Source organism: Pteronotus mesoamericanus, unplaced genomic scaffold (assembly GCF_021234165.1).
Source record: "Pteronotus mesoamericanus isolate MK-2021 breed Mesoamerican mustached bat unplaced genomic scaffold, CSHL_Meso_final contig_169, whole genome shotgun sequence".
Classification (NCBI taxonomy): Eukaryota; Metazoa; Chordata; class Mammalia; order Chiroptera; family Mormoopidae; genus Pteronotus; species Pteronotus mesoamericanus.
This window is the reverse complement of record NW_026555068.1, coordinates 15,588,141-15,606,021: the sequence shown is the minus strand read 5'-3', so window position 1 is coordinate 15,606,021 and position 17,881 is coordinate 15,588,141. Positions and strand designations below refer to the sequence as shown.

The following is a 17,881-nucleotide window of genomic DNA, read 5'->3' as shown; positions in this document are numbered from 1 at the left end:
GCTTTCTTGATTTCTAAAAAGATGTACAGTATGTCAATCAACTGGAATTTAGTAAAATTTCCTACTACGTCACAACCTTTAGAAAGAGAGTGAAGAGTATTGAATGCTTTATTTGCTACTATGTTTCTTGAAGTTCCTAGAATATAGTAAATGCTAGATTAATAATTGTTGATTGAATGAATAGCATGACTTCCTCTAATCTGCCTTTCAAATTTCACTATGTAGAGGCTGGAGGAGGACTATGTGTGGACATGCTTCTTTCTAACTGAAGTTTGCCAACATCTGCCATCATCTTTAATTCCCTTCATCCAGGGAAACAGATACTTCCCATTCCTCTTTAAATCTAGTTCCTTCACCAATATTTTATAGCTTAACTCCTGTTATCCCCAGGATCAGACTAAACTACCCTATCATCTACCTCTCTTTCCTGTTGCTTTTCTTCCTCTATTATTTTACCTGATAAATATGCCTCACCTTTGACCCAGTATTTCCTTCTATATAAACCCCTACTTCTCCGTTTTCATTCAATTTGTGGTAGTGCACTTCCTTACTTCTCTTTCCTTATTCAGAAACAATAGTCAGGATTTTGCCCTCACCGCCCACTGGAAGATGTTCTTCCCATGTTATTGCAAAAATTGGTTAGTTTCTAAATGAATAGGTACTTTGGGCTGGTAAAACACATAATCGGTTGCCATCTTAAAGCTGTGTTTTGACTCTACCACATTTTCTTCTAGTTCTCTGGTAAGATTTTCTCTATTTAAGGGCTTTCACTATTCATTTGCAAACTATTTGAGTGCTCTTCTTACACCCCCCTCTTATCTCTTATACATTAGTGTGTCTTAAACTTCTATCTTAAACCAGCACTATTTTCATGCTATATACTCTCCCTGGGTGGTCTCATCTACTCAAACTTTGAACTACTCCTTCCATGCCAGTAAAATCCATTTACTCCTCCATTAGTTTTATTCATTAACACTAAAATGGCTGTTGAGTATCCAAGCCACATATTCAAAATTCCAGAAATAAGTAGAAGAAACAAGGCAAGTATATGATTTTTGTCAATATTCTGAGGCCAGAGTTACATCACATAGTCACACTTATTGTCAAAGGCAATCCAGACGTGTAGTCCTTGACTGAGAAACCATCGCTCAGCGACAATCCTTCCCAAAGGAAGAGGTAGCCACATTTTGGTGATGACATTTCTGCCATAATTATATTGCCCTCATTAAATCTCCAGTGTCTGGAATGTCTAAAATTTTACTGTTGTAAGACCTACTCTCCCTTAAAAACTACATTAGTTTATGGGCTAACTAAGGTTCTATAAACCATTTTTAATAAAAGTCTCGTAGAATTAATTTAGCCCAGATATTATATTTTCAAGCATGACTTAGCATACTTTCTTGCTATTTCTTCTTTCCTTCGCCCTCAAAAATATAAAAACTAAAATTGTTATATTTTTCCAAAAGTAATTTTATTCTGTGAAATTGTTTTAGTCCTTATTCTATATTTGTTCCACCTGTCACACTCTAAGGGTATCTTAAGGAAGTTAAAAAAAAGACTGTTGCGCTGTTTTGGCTTAATGCTGAGAACAGTGTTGACTTGGTTTGCAGGCGTTAGCCGTTCTCATCACATCTGACCCAACGAACTTGAAAGATGTGTTCCACAGCTTGACAGAAACAGAGAAATTCAGCATCATTTTAAGTGTGTCACTGCAACCTTAAGGATCCTGACGAGACAAATATTTGAGAACTGCGACAATAGTGCTGAAATTAAGCTTGATACTGGATCTGAAATTACAATTCAGTTGTAATTCCTTTCTGAATACACGTGTGAGCGACACAAGAGAATTCTAAATGCTGGAACACCTGCTCATGCTCTCTTTGCTGCTCTTTCAACCGCAGTGTCCCTTTCTCTAAAATTTACTTTTTCTCTTAAGCAAATATATATTTGTCTATATTGTGGGTGATTATTTAAAGAACAGTCACTAGTCTTCCCTTTGAGACTTTCAGTGGGAAAATATTTACTTACCAACTAGGACAAGCTCTGTCCTGCCCTCATTCTGTTCCCTGCCTACTCCCTCAAGTGAATTCATAGAGGGCTTCCATGACGCATCATTCCCAGATGTGACCTTTCATCGAAACTCTAGCCACAACGTTATTTCTGAGAACTGGTCATCGCCTCCCGTGTATATATTATCATCGTAGATGGTCACGTTTTCGCATCCAAATGTGTTATATTCCCCCAAATTCAATCTTTCTCACCTGCTCATTTTCTCCAGTGGCGCTGCTTTATTTCAATATCCAACTTTAATGACCAAGGATACTTGGCTCATGGGTATATAACCTTGGGACAGCTTTTCTTTTAATGATGCAACTGTTGGAGGTTAGTGTCATGTCAAACATTTAGGACGCAGTCTTACAGAAAGAACTTTCTAAGCAGAATCTAAATATTCGGTTTTCATGAAGAATGGAAGGTGTAGGTATTCAAGTTCTCATTCCAACTCATGCTTTCACAGGTGTTATTAATATATAATACCCACTCGCCTGCATACTCTTAATTCTATCCTTTTCTACATGGAATAAAAAAAGTCCAACTTATTGAGTGTTACGGCCCCTTCAGTATGTATGTCAATATCTAGTCATAGATGTAGTAAGCATTTTCCTAAATCCAAGAGGTATCCTCTCATGATTGTAAGTTTCCATCTGAAACATAAATATTTTACTGCTGGAATGTTCTACTCTGAAGGAAATTTTCAGTCATTGTAGTGATCTTCGCTGACAAAGGCACAAACCTCAGTGTGGACAGCCTAATGAGGTCTTAGCCCCAGCGGAGGTAGCAAATAACCCGTTCCCAGGTTCACATTCTATGACACTTAGTATCAGCTGCCAACATTTTATTATATTGTGTGTTTAGTCTGGGACTCAAACCTGCTCATGCAAGATCAAGCTGATTTTATACAGTGTTTGCTTCTCTAGCCAAATAGTAATACTTGTCTCGCAAAAGGTCTTTAAGGTTCTAAGTACACAAGAAAAAATTACAGTAAGTATTTAATTGATAAATTTGTAAACTATAGTTAAGATTTGATAAATCTATGAGCTAGACTTAAGATATAGGTTGCAGATGTTAAATAGAAAGGGGCAGATTTGACTTGCAAAATCTTTAATAACAAATTGGCTAGCGGTTACTGTAGTATGTTGGGAAATGCTCTGTCTGGTTTTAGGGACTGTAGCTCCGCCGACAGACAAGAGGGCCCTAAGGCTTGAAATAATCAGGGAGGCCTTGGAGAAACAGGCCCCTGAGGAGACATAACCTGCCCCCCCCCCCGCCCAGCTGGGGCAGAGTCCCTGCTTCTCTGCTTGGCCCTGTGATGGTCGTTTGTGGAGGACGGGTAAGTCACCTCTGCAGGGATAAGAACCTAAGCCAGACATCTACCGGTATGGGAAGCAGACAAGAAATTGGGGGACATGGAGAAAGGGCAAAAAGGCCCGCACCCCTCGGCTCGGCTCGGACGTGGCCGCAGTCCTCGTTCCGTCCGAAAGCGGTCTCCCTGTGTCTTGGCCGCTCCCTCCCCCTGCCTGGCTCAGGCTCGAAACAGCACCAGCGTCAGTCCTACACCAGATCTGGCGGTTCCCAGGGAAATCAGGCCTAAAAGTAAATTCTTTAAAGTGTGCTTTGTTCTTCCCTCAGAAGCGCTAGCCAGCTCAGGCTGGGAAGGCAATTTACATTATTCGCCACCCTACCCCTATACTCTTGGGCCCTCCTATGTTTACTATGCTCTCCTGTTTAGTCATCTCTCTTGTTTACTATTGTCCTCTCGGATCCCTGTAAATCAGTGTATTCCTGCCATTTGTTTTCTCCAAAACATCACCTATTCTCTGTAAACATTAACATACTGATGTAATGAGATAACCTGTGCATTCCTGTTACCTGGCCCCACGGATACCCCTTTCAATAAAAAAAGCCGTTGAACCAAGGGCCTCCGGGCCTCCCCACTAGAGGGATGTGCCAGGTCCCCTCTCCTGGCACACAGAGAAGTGTTTGCGAGGACTCATGTTTATTCCCCGCATCCGTGACACCCCCAGATCAGGCTCAGCGGGATTCAGAGCCCTGCTCCCATCTCAGCGGGCCCCAGACGGTAACCCTCAGATCCCGGAGCCCGGCAGTCCCCGCTGGCGCTCTCCCCTGGCGCTCCCCCCATACTCCGCGCCGCGACAATAGTATATTAATCATCAAACAAGACTAGTCTGAATTTCGTGCTGTCATGAAACCAGCCTTCATTTTTCTCCAAAACCATGAGCAAGGTGTATCCTCTCTCCGCCTTCATCTCACTGACATTTCATTGTTCCATAGTTTTCTTTCACATACTTACTGTGATTTGTAATATTTGTCAATGCTTTTGAATTCCTTCTATAAAAGTCAGAAGAAGTACAGAGTTTATACTCAGCATCGAGTTATGAATTCTGTGCAGTTTGTCAAAAATCATGATCATAGTTCATTTTGGAAAAAATAATTTGGCCTTTTTACGAGACTAATAACACCATGCTGGACAGTCTGATTCCAGTCAAGTTTACTCCAAGATTCTGGAAGCCAAATAACACATTTAAGACAACACTGTTCGCTTTAAACACATCTCTAGGGGAAACAACGGGGCAATAACATTTAATAATGCATTTTTATGGGTCAGAGCGAGAGGCTAGACTTACAGTTTTCTTTCCAATTTTCTCCAAAGTACTAAAGAATATCAGTTTTCCCTGGTATTTGGCACCAATAGAGGAAATTGTCTATTGCTGTCTCTCCCGCTCTGAGAAGTCAAATGGAGCACCCAAGTCCTGCTACCTGTGCTCTGCCATTTCATCATTATCTTGACTTTTTACCTTGATAATTTTTTAAATTTTGATTTTCTGGTTATTTCATATTCAGAAGTTAATATATAGCCTGCCGAAATCATTATCTTACCATGTTTATTTCTATAAACATTCTTATAAGAATTACTTGTAGTTTTATGTATCGACTTTTCTTGCCATTTTCCTATCTGTTATCTGTCCAGTCTGGGGGGAGGGGGCAGGGGCTGAACTGGGGAAGTAAAGTACAAGTCACGGCCCTCCCAGCAGCGCCAAGAGAAAGACTCAATTACTAAATGCATTGCATATGGCCATGCAGCTTAGTAGCAGTAAAAGTTAGGTCCCCTGTGCTTATAGAAGTTTTTACCACATCAATTTACATATTTCTAAAACTAGCTCTTTAAGCCTATTTAGTTTCTAGAGTCATTTCTCTTCATTTTTAATAAAACTCCCCCCAAACGTCTTTACATTCCCACTTTCCTTTGTCTGTGAAAAGCCTGCTTTCTGGATCGCATGTGAACGCTCTCTTTGTTCTTTGAATTGACTCAGCCTCTGCATGCCGCTAAGTGTTCTGTCCGTTCCTTGAATTTCTCTTGTTTTCCGTTTCACTATCTCATGGTCAATCTCATGCCTCTCAGTTACCTTATATGAGGAAGGTATTGAAGGATTAGGAGCAAAAGAACATCACAATTTACTTTATTTTTTTTGTTCAACACACATTATTGAGAACTTGCCATGGGCCAGGCACTATTCTGAAGCAGTGGGGGGAAAAATCTTGCCTAAATGTAGCTTGTGTTCTAGTGGGAGAGGACAGACAAAATACAGACAGAAAGAAGACAGAGCAGGGGGATAAAGTGCACCAGTGGTGTGTAAATGTGAATCCATGTTCTGCAGAGAAGCAGAGCCAATGGGCTGTGTTCAGAAGGCCAGAGAGAGTTTTGTTTTCAGGGATTGCCTGACTGAAAACAGGCAACCAGAAGTTTGCTAGCAAGTCAGAAATTTGCAGGGTAGGCAGGAGGCTGGAAATTCCAAGAATTCTTTTTGTCACAAATGGCGGTATTTCATCTTTTCTTATGGCTGAGTAGTATTTCATGGTATATATGCTCCACTTTTTCTTTATCTAATAATCTATTGAAGGACATTTGGGTCATTTCTATGTCTTGGAAACCATGAATAGCGTTGCAATGAACATAAGAGTGCATATATCTTTGTGAATAAATGTTTCTGAGTTTTTCAGGTAAATATCCAGAAGCAGGATTGCTGGGTCATATGGCAGCTCTATTCTTAATATTTTGAGGAACTGCCTTACTGCTTTCCATAATGGCTGTACCACTCTGTTAACAAGTGTCTCCTCAATAAATTTAAAAAAAAAAAAGAATTGACGTTGCAGTCTTGAGGTCCAGGGCTGTCTAGAGGTGGAATTGTTTCCTCCTCAAGGGACTCCAGCTTTTTCTCTTAAGTCCTTGGACTGATTAGATGTTTCTCACCCATATTATGAAGAGTCATTTTCCTTCCTTGGGGTCTATAGATTTCAATATTAATCACATCTACTAATACTTTCACAACAACATCAACACTGATGTTTGATTCAACAACTGAGCACCACAGCTTGGCCAGTTCTGGTGAGACAGAAGCATCTGGGTCACAGTGTGGTGTTTTCAGGTAAAAGCCATCAAACTAAAGGCATAAGGAATACATTTCACATTTGGGAACAGAGTAGCAGAGATAAGTTCATCGAGGGGCTGATCCTTTGTGCCTTTGCACAAGGGTAGAAGTCTGGCTTTCCTCTTAGTAATAAGAGAGGACTTGGGCACATAATCTTACTTAGTCTTAAAATAATCCCCAGGCTGCTATAGTAACTACAGACTCTGGGGAAACAAAGGCAGGCACAGGAGCTCCCTCAGAAGCTTATAGAAATAATCCAGGCTGGTGTCCATGGCAACTCGAAATAAGGTGGTAGGCTTTGGGTGGTAAGAAGAGATAAGAGACATGGGAAAGAAGGTATTTGAGGGCACTGTTACTGTCCACCTTAGAATTCTCATTGCCTGAGTGTTTCTGTAGCTTCCCGTTGAATGCCTGCTCAGATGGCAAATTGCTGAGTGACTTAACTTTTCAGTGCACCGTTACTGCAGAGCTTTCCTGCTGATGTGTCCCAGCATACCGGTGTCTTGGGGAACGCTAAGCCCTTCAGCCTCAGAGCATCTGCAAAAGGCTTGGGGTGGTTGAAGCCACTGGGTCCCTTGTCAACATCTGCCAGCGAGCTTGCCTGGGGCTCCGAGTTTCCTCCAGTTTACTATAGGGGGCCATATAAGTAGTATCATCTGTGTGTTTATGTGTGTGCACTCTGATGTGAAAATGAAGAGAAAGCATTGTACTATTGTATAGAGTGAAGCTCCCTTCCCCCAAATTTTTGAACCATATTTCCTATCATGCCTTTATCATTTTTATGCTTAATGGTAGATTACATTTATAGATATATACCTTGCTTTTTACATACCATACAGTGTTCCAGGCATCTTACATGTATTATCATGTATAATTTAAACAATAACTGTATTCAGTATAAAGCATAGTGAAGGAAAGTAACTTGCCCAAGGTGCTCAATGATAAGAGTGTTGTGGTGGATGTAATTTGTTACTTCTCAGAGGCAAAATGGGTCTTGAATCTATGGCTCTTTCACAACCCTTTTCATTATATGTTCAGTCTGCTCTCCATTTTGCCATCCTCTTTTTAGATTCGATCTGTATGCCTGACAACTTACCTTTTATCTTTTCTCCCTGCTTTCATTTTTGTCTTGTACCTTATGTGCAATTCTTCTCAGCATTCATGGAAAGCTTGTCATGAAAATAAGCAGGTTAAACAGGAAGGAAAGGATATAAAGGACTGAAAGATTCGCAGTGAAAGATTCCCCCTGGGTGGGAGGCTGGTCAGTCATTGGCACCCATCATCCCACCCAAATCCTGCTTCTCCTGGCATATCAATCCCTGATGAGCACTAGACAAAAATGACTCAAGCTCTTTCTTCATTCAGCGTTATTTTGAAGACTGAAGGCTCCAGAAGAATAGATATATTTAGCAGGGATTTCTCTTTATTTGTTTGCCTAAATTGTCTTAACACTTTAAGATTCTAATGTACATTTTCTTATCTATTTTTAAATTATAAGACAAGCCATCCATGTCACATGACATGAATCAAGCATCACCATCAAGAATGTAGGAAATAGACTAGGCACAAGCACTGTAAATCAAGCAGTACAACTACAGGAACAGGGCAGCATTTACACTGGATAAACGTGCCCACCACGACCATGTGTGCCATATTTTGTTATGATCGTTCTTTAAGACTGGGTTTCACCCACCTAGAAATCTCTGAACTGAGGTATATTATAGTCATGCAGAAGGGATTCTCATTATAGTTGGGTTTCAAAATACAGTATATGAAACAAGCAAGGTATTGTAGGCATGATCTGCAGTATAGCAGGGAGATCACAGCACGTGCTAGGCGCTTATAGGTTTGTAGGAATAATCAATGAAGGATCCCTTTAGCCAGGCCTTAGACTACAGGTAAAAGTGGGGTACACTTTGATTTTTCTCTGAAGTATATATATTGCCTATTCAAATAAATAACAATGTATGTACATAATGAAATGCCTAAATATATAAAATAAATAATGAACAAAAGGAGAGAAGTAAATAAGTTGCAGAACTGTATAACATTAGAAGCAAAGCAACAAGGATAAAATTTATACCATCAAAACTTACGCAAAAATACAGAAATGAAGTAGTGGACAAATATGTGTAGGTTCAAAAAAGGGACTTCATACAGAAAGAAATATATGCTCAGAAAATAGCAGCTTTAAAATGAGAACGTAGTTACAGGAGAAGAATTTGTAGCAGTCCCTTCCTTCAGATCTCTCTGGTAAGAATTCCCTGAGAGGAGCACATCCAGCTGATGGTCTTTAGCTACAGTACCTGGGGATCTATCATGGTGTTCATTGAGGTCAAGGACCGCTTCCTTGGCAGCTTCTAGCCAATGACCAAGCACAGTGGAGAGGCTGGGGCCTGGCCAATCCTGTCGAATATTCACGCTGAACCTCCCATTGGGCTGCCCTAGAGGTGCACCCAAGTCTCAGACCCTTTCTACTCAATACTCCTTCTTCCCCCTCCTCTTTCCACAAGCATCAGGCCTTCATCAATGTCAAGGTTCTTGACTGCTTCTGTTCTTTCTCCCCTTTATCTTTCACAGGCATGCTCCCCAGGAAACATCTTCTATTTCTGACTCCTTGGCATCTGCTTCTGGAAGACCCAAACTAGCACAGATGTCAAATAGCCTTATTCCCTCCACAAAATGTCTCCTCTGACAAACCAGAGCATTCTCCCAAGCCTTAAAAATCCCTAATAATATAAACATATGCCTTGAAGAGATATGATAGTCATTCTTTTACCAGGAAAATGAATTGCATAATTACAGTGGTATATAATATAAATCAATTGAGTAGAACTTAGGAGAGTTTAATTTAGCTGGTGACTAGCAAAGATTGGTGTGAATAAGGTAAGCCCCGATGCATGTGAATCATAACAAGGGATTGAACTAAGTGCATTTATTGGTCAAGAGTTGACATAAGGTAGTCAGGGTGCACTTGATAGGAGAAGGTCTATCACATAGAAGTAAATAGAGAAGTTCTGAAGACCAGTCTACAACATCACAATGTTGCCTGAAGCCTTTATGGGAAGTGATTGATTGCGAGAAATATGTAGCAGAAGTAATGACCTGGTGTAGAAAAACCATAGTAAAAACTCTGGTTCTGGTCTCAAATATTTTAGTAATATCCACTGAATTTTATGTGTAGTGAAAAAAAGATACTTGGAGAATTTTGAGGTTAGAACACTAGCATGAATATTAGTGACTGTTTTTCTTGGAACATTTAGTATTGTGTTTTTATTTAAAATTAACATCTTCTCTCTACTTTAATATGCCAAAGGAAGACTACCATTTGCTATTTAATATCTGTATATGCATGTCATTCAGAATATATTCCATATTTAAGTCATATTCAAATCAATTGAGAATTTTGGAGGGCCCTTGAAAAATAAGTGGCATCATATTCTAACTCCAAGGCCAAATGTCATATCAATTTTATCAGTCAAAATAATTTTATTTAAAAATATATCTAGATTTCTAATCATAAACATGAATTAAAATTACATTAATTTAACCACTTTTAAGTTCTTCTAAGAACAAAAAGTTGTTTGTTTCTCAAGATGAAAAACATAGGTTACAAAAAACAATGACAAAGCCATGAAAGAAGCACCATTTTTAGATGAAAATATCAAATGGACTCAGAAAATTATTGACCAAATTTACACAGAGTAATCATCTTGATTATTTTTGCCATTCTTCTTCTTTTGACAGTCACAAATAGAATTAAACTGATATCCTTTAAAGCAACAAATTAAATACAATGTAGACTTACACTACCTGAGACATTTAGGATAAATTTCCATGCTACAAAAGAATGATGGACAGACACTAAAATAATCATAAAGGTTGGGAGAGTAAAGATAGCACTTGAAGAAAGAATTATGATGTCTTTGTTCGTGATGTACATGGATGTTTGCCCGTGCTCATTTTAACAGTAACTGCTGAGTGTGTTTCCAGGCTCCAGAGGACGCTGAGCATTGTTGTGAGTTTTTAAGTAGATCCTGTGCTTGCAAGGCAAATCCGGGTAGCTTGCTTCATTTTCTTTTTCCAGTTTTGTTTTGTTTTGTCTTGCTTTTTTGAAAGATAAAATTTATTGAGGCAACATTAGTTAATAAAATTACATAGGCTTCAGTGTACAATTCTAAGATACATAATTTGTATATTACATTTTATTCCCAGCACCCAAAGTCAAATCTTCTTCTGTCTTCATATAGTTGACTCCATTTATTCTTTACCACCCCAAACCCCCTACCCTCTGGTAACCACCACGATGTTTTCCGTGTCTATAAATTTTTGTATGTTTGTTTGTCTTGTTGTTTCATTTGTTGCTTTCAGTTTTATATCCCACATATGACTGAAATCATATGGTTCTTGATTTTTTCTGACTTTTTCACTTACCATGACATTCTCAAGATCCATCCATGTTGTCACAAATGACAGTATTTCATCTTTTCTTATGGCTGAATAGTATTTCATAGTATATATGCACCACATCGTCTTTATCCAATTAACTATCAAAGGACACAAGTTGTTTCCATGTCTTGGCCAATGTGAATAATGCTTCAATGAACACAGGGGTGCATATATCTTTGCTAATACATGTTTCCAATCTTTCACGTAGACACCCAGAAAAAAGATCACGGTATCACTATTAATTTTTTGAAGAGCCTCCATACTGTTTTCTCCATAGTGGCTGTACCAGTTTACATTCCCACCAGCAGTGAATGTGGGTTCTTCTTCTCCACAACCACTTCTCCAAGCACTTGTTATTATTTGTCTTGTTGATAATAGTCATTCTAACAGGTGTCAGGTGGTATCTCATTGGAGTTTTGATTTGCATTTCTCTAATAGCTAGTGAAGTTGAGCACCTTTTCATATATTTGTTGGCCATTTATATGTCTTCCTGGGAGAAGTGTCTGTTTAAGTCCTTTTCCCATTTTTTAATTGATATTATTTCATAACAATAAAAGTTGTAAGTTGGTTATTTCACAATGAAAAAAAGAAATAAATTAGGAGACCCAGGAAAAGAAAAAATATATATGTGGCTATCTTTTCACAGTCTCTCTTTCTCTGCATAGATGTATGTGTCTATATATTTATATTTTTGTTGATTTTTTTAAACCCAGCTTTAAATTGCTTAGAGAGTTACACTGTTACATTTGCATTATATATCTTCCACTTCAAGAAAAATTTTCTTCTTTTCACTTTCAGGTTCAGGTTTTGCTTTTTAAATATTCTTTATTTTAATACTGTCTAGGAAAACTTAACATCTTATTTAAGTTGTAGTTGTAATTAAGTAATGAAAACTTAATTAAGATGTTAAGTTTTCAACAATTGTAGTGAATTTCAGTCCTACCAAAAAAGACTTTGTGCTAGTTGAAAAATGTTTTACCGTGCTTAGGTTTGTTTGTGCTTTTTTCTTTGGCATGATGTCACTTTATCACATGAGAACAATTCTTTAACCAACTTCTCAGTGAACTAACATGCAGAATTACTGCATCCTGACAAAGATCTCCCTCACACTGTTCTTTTTAGTTGCATTCATCCCTCTCCCCACAACTCTCTCTAATTCCCAACAATCATAATTTGTTCTCTAGTTCTATTATTGTTGTCACTTTGAGAATGATATATAAATAGAATAATACAATTAGTGATTTTTGAGATTTTTTAAAAACTCTGCCTAATGCCCTTGAGAAGTGTATCCTTTGTAGGTCTTGAAAACAAATAATTAGAATTTAAAAGGAGTCAATAAATAATAGCCATGAATGTTTAATGTGAGTATATACACATAGAAGTAGCAGGTGAAACTTCTGAGGATATACATTTGATTGTCTCTTTATATGTTAGCAGTTGAGAGATACGGGACAATTATGTACTCTTTAAGTATGGTACTTATTTGCAAGTTTAACAGAATGAAAAATGTTTACAGATATTTATCTGCTTGCTATACTTGATTTTTAATTCAGAATTTTGTTTCAATATTCTCAAATTAATAATGTAATATTACACATTATCCTTTAAATCAGTGATCTGATTTAACTAAAGTATTACAACTAATAAACAATGAAATAATTTCAAAATTGGTACTGAATTAAACAACAGCTATAAATGGCATAATAGCTAAATGTAATCATAAAACCTAGGTACAAAATTTCCAATAACAAAAGACCACTATTGAAGAGTCCCCCACTTAGAGTAGGGAAAATATATTACTCTAAAATTAGGACAACTGTTGTCCTTGTTATTTCAAAATAATACTTGAAGGAATTTGTCTACTTAAGTAAAAAGGGGAAGTTAAACATCAAACACCGATGTCTTCTAATGTTCCTGATCCCTCAGCTCCTCTGGGGTTCATAAAGCATGATAGAAAATTCACTGCATGCTCATCTACCCATATAAAAGTCATGAATAAGTTGTTTGAAAATAAGGAATAATTACAGGAATGCTCCAAGGAATGGGGTACATTGGAACAGAAATAGGCCTTTGAGCAATTGCAGTGCTGGCCTATCTAGCTACCGTATTGTTAAACCTGAATATAGCAGACAATTTGCCTAAACATATTAGAGATACGACATAAAGATTTAATAGAATATAATAATATGCATATTCTAAAGTACATTTTAAATAAGCCCTCAAATGTTAGACTTCACTAATCCTATTTCTTTCCTCCGTGTTCCCCAGTGACTGATAATAGAATTTCTCTCTAGGATTTATATCTTGTCTATGCATGAATTTAAGAATGAAAGTATATTCCCATGTTAATTACTATATTTTTTTCTGTGTGCATTTCTTTTTAAGGACTGATGTTTTTCACCCTGAAGGATCTTAGAGGTAACAAAACAAAAATCTTGTAATTTGTAAGTAGCAGATTCTTGAAGATGAATTGACTTCCATGATATCATTCTTTCCTGATTTTTCCTTCATGATTTTTAAAACACTTTTTAACATTCTCTAGCTTGAACTCTTCTTCCATCAACACTTTAAACATGAATATTCTTCATTCTTCTATTCCTGAACTTTTATTCTTACTCTGTGCTTATAATCCTTATCTGAAAGTTATGCATTGTTAACTCCGCTTTTTTCTACCTAGACATATTTTTTTCCTTAAGCCTCCTATTGCAAACTGACTATGGGCATTCTCACCCTTGAGCTCAAAATATCATAAATTGTTTTTATTTCAGCCTAAAACTTACTTTTTTCATTCTTAATTATAATTAACAGAAACACCATCTTCATAACCATCCAATCATCCAAATTGAAGGCTGTGGTCACCTGAAGAGTTAGTAATAAGCTTAAATTTATCCTGTAATTGTTAGAAGAGAACATGCGCATTAGCATGCATTATTATCATCACGCGGTTCATTTTATAACCCTATGGCTCTTAATTTCCGTTGTAATAATGTTTTGCTTATATTTGCCAGAATTTACTTACCAGAGTCTTAATTCTCTTCTGCAGGTTACTTTGATAGCCCTTGTGTTTCTCCCAGGAGCATAAATCAGTTGTTTTCAAACTGTTTTGACTAGTGTCCACAATATGAAGTATATAATCTCCCTGTCTTTGTGCTCCTTGTTGCTTCAATTAAAGGTGTCCTTAAGATTGTGAAAGTTCACCCATAGAGTAGGAGCCGGCGAATCCATGCAGAAACAAGAAGACTTTGGTACATCTTAAGTTCTCATTCCCCCAAAATGATGGAAGTCATCTTCCTTTTCGTGTTCTCTCATATGTAAGTAAGGGGACAAAAAATGGTCAGTCAGTCATGACATGACACAGTATGTTACTCTCTTCATGCTTAGGTTGGGGGTCATAGGAGAGGAGTTCCCAAGGACAAGAGGGTAATTACACTAATTCTATGCTACTTTCTAAGGTTAGCATATACACATGTAGCCAGATGTTTCAGTATCAATATTTTGGCTGGATTTGTCTTTTTTTAAAGACAATTTTAGGTTCACAACAAAATTAAATGAAAGGGAGAGAGCTTTTCCTATACATTCCCTCCCTCACACATGCATAGCCTCCCCCATTATTAGTGTCTGCTGTCGGCGTGATACATTTGTTACAATTGCTGTGCCTACATTAACACAGTATAATCAACTACTGTACCTAGTTTATATTTTAGTTCATTCTTGGTGTGGTACATTCTAGGAGTTTGGACAAATCTATAATGACATGTATTCACCATTGCAGTTTTTCACTGTCCTAAAAATCCTCTGTATTTTGCCTATTCATCCCTCCTCCTGTCAACTGCTGGCAACCACTGATCATTTTACTCTCTAATTTTGTCTTTTTTAGAATGTAATATATTAGGAATCATACACTATGTAGCTTTTTCAGATTGGCTTATTTCACTCAGTAATATGTGTTTACTTTTCGTCCACATCTTTTCATAGCTTGATAGACCATTTTTTTAGTGCTGAATATTCTATTATCTGGAGGCACCACCTTTAATTTATCCTGCACCTTCTGAAAAACATTTTGATTGCTTCCAAGGTTTTGGCAATTATGAATAAAGCTGTTATAAACATCTAGATGCAGGCATTTGTTTGAACATAAGTTTTCAACTCTTCAGGGTAATGACCAAGAAGCGTGATTGCTGGCTCGCATGGTAAGAGTGTGTTTGGTTTTGTAGGCAACAGCCAAACTATCTTCCAAAGAGGGCAAACCATTTTGTATTCTCACCAACAACAGATAAGTGTCCCTGTAGTTCCACATCCTGGCCAGCATAGAGGATTCTTTGTTCTGGAATTTGGCCATTCTAATAAGTGTAGAGTGCTTTACTCAGCCAGATTCAAATGCTAATCTCTTAACATATGAAAATTTATTCACAAACACACTCAGAAAAGTTATGTTGGAAACAAAAGCTTGATCTAAGTTTTATTTACATTCTTGTGTGCTCTCCTACTCCTTATCATTATCTTTTCTCATGTCACCAAGCCACAGTCACATACAGGCCTGTGTTTGGTTTTCCTCAAGGACATCAGTGGTAATATCTGGGCTTTTAGTTAATTCAAGTCCTGCTTCTATGCAGGAAAATTAACTTCATTGATGTTTTCTTCTGTTCTCTCTTCAGGGATCCAACGGGACAGGGTTCTCCAGAATCTGTTTCCATGTCCTTGACCTTTGTGCTCATTAATGTTGTCTTAGTCATTTTATTCCAGGTCCAGAGAATTCAATCCCACTCATTGTTTAAGACGATTTTCATATTCCTTCTGTTATTCAATCTTTCTCTTCCATTCTGTTTCTTTTCATTTATTTTCATTTCTTCATTTTAAGTCATTTGCTTCTTTTCCTTAAGCACATATGTGTTTTTAGTTTATGGTGTTTTTTTTTTTCATTTCCCTGAGGATGCTATTTATTTTTATGTTAAAGTTAGAATTTTTCAGTCTAGTGATTTTCTTTCCTGCTGTTGGTTTTATTCAAATAGGCAGTGATTTTATGTTGCCTGCTTACTTTTCATGAAACAAAAGCTGATCTTGTAAAATATTTATAGCTGAAGTGTTTTCTAAGCACTCTCTGCCTCCTGACAATAAAAATAAAATTCCATACAAGACAGGGGCTGTGCTGACTGATCTGACGTGGGAAGACAGGGGTTAGAGGTTGGCACTTAGATTAGTGAACAGGCTGTGAACATTTAGATAAACGGAAAATGCATTTTCTAGGGATGCACTTTTTTATGCCCTTTGAAGTAACCAAATGGAACGAGGTCCTGTTTTACGTTTTTTGCCTGACGTTAATGCCCATTTTATGAATCCCTGTAGCAAATCTTTAGTGTATTTTAAAAGTTATCATTTTGCATGTACCTTGAAGGCAAGCGCCAAACCTAACAGCTATGATACCAAAAATAATGGCACAACTTTCCCAGAGTCGAAAATTAATTGATTTAAAGACTCGGCTGTCTCTGGCTGTGGGACTTGTCCAAAGTTTTGGTGGGAAACCACACTTCCGGAGGACACTATGCTTTCTGTCAGTCTCACTGTTCTGCAGCCCGGCTGCTTTCTCCACCAGCCTGAATTCATGAAATTCCTGTCTCCACCAGCTCCATCAGGTCTAAGGTGTTTTGAGCTTCCTTCAGCGCCCATGACCTGAGAAACCTGTGATAGCTTTCCAAGCTCCCCAGGTTTCCATGAACTATTTTTTATTTTTACGTGACTCTATCTCATCAATTAAATTTGAGGTTAAAAAAAAAAAACCCTTTAAATATTTTTTGTGAAGTTAGACATCTTAATCAGTAGGACTTCTGGAAAAGTTTTATGTTTACCTCAGATGTTGAGATTTGAGGTAATCGTACTCCTCGCCTTAGGACGTGTGATTCCAATAGACATTGAAGCTTCCTTCCCGTTAGTTTATTTTATCCTTCATTTCTGAGCCTAATACATATCCCTCCCACATTCCCTCAACTGGTTAGATGTGCAACACCAGTGTTGTTGTAGTTCTGAATTGCTGTAAGATATTTTACATGTGCATTCAAAGTATTTTATTTTTATATTACATTTAGTTATTTTTGCTACAAGTAATGCTGACATGAACATCTTTATATTAATTCTGTGCCCTGGCTACAGTTATAGATTTTTTGGCAAATGTACCCAAGAGTGAGGATTTTGAGTGATACAATGTATGGGTTTTCAATTATACCAACTAGGGCAGAAATGTTCTCTAAACAGCTGCAACAAATTTTACTTAAAACAACCATGTGTTAAAATTGTTTTCTCATTAAGCCATTGTTAATATACAACTTTATTTTTTTGCCAAAATAATGGTTATAAAGTGGTACCATACTATTGTTTAAATTTGATATTTTCTAGTTACAAGTGAAGTTGAGTACCTTTTCATATATCTGCTAGGCATTTAATTTTCATCTTGTATAAACTGCCTAATAAAATGTGTTTATTTACTACTTTTAAAGTGGGCTGTTTCTGCTGAATTTTGAGTGTTTTCTAATCCCAACTTGAATTAATACACTGAATATTCTTATAATTGTTAAATAGTTTCCACAAAAGTGTATATGGAAAATAGCCTATTGAGATATCTTTATTTTATCATTTATTTCCTTATACATTAGATGCTATTTCTACAGTTTCTAAGTGAACATACTGATCTATTTCATCATATGCCTTTCATATACTGTTTTAATTAACAAGGCTTTGTGGACTATTCTAATATTCAGTATAGCTAGTATCTCTTTTTGCTTCTATATTTCAGAGTTTTCCAGGCTATTTTGCTTTTTAAAATTTATAACTGTGATTTTAAGAATCAATTTTTCTTAGTGTTAAAAAGAAAAATCAGTATACATGTTTATTTTGGAATCATATTTATTTCATAAATATCTTGAGGGCACATTAAC

General features: G+C 37.1%; 1 pseudogene; it reads right to left on the bottom strand.

The window, feature by feature from the left end:
* The window catches only part of LOC129064664 (tigger transposable element-derived protein 1-like), a 28,965-nt pseudogene extending 12,346 nt beyond the window's left edge, over positions 1–16,619 (bottom strand).
* Positions 16,620–17,881: the final 1,262 nt, after the last annotated feature.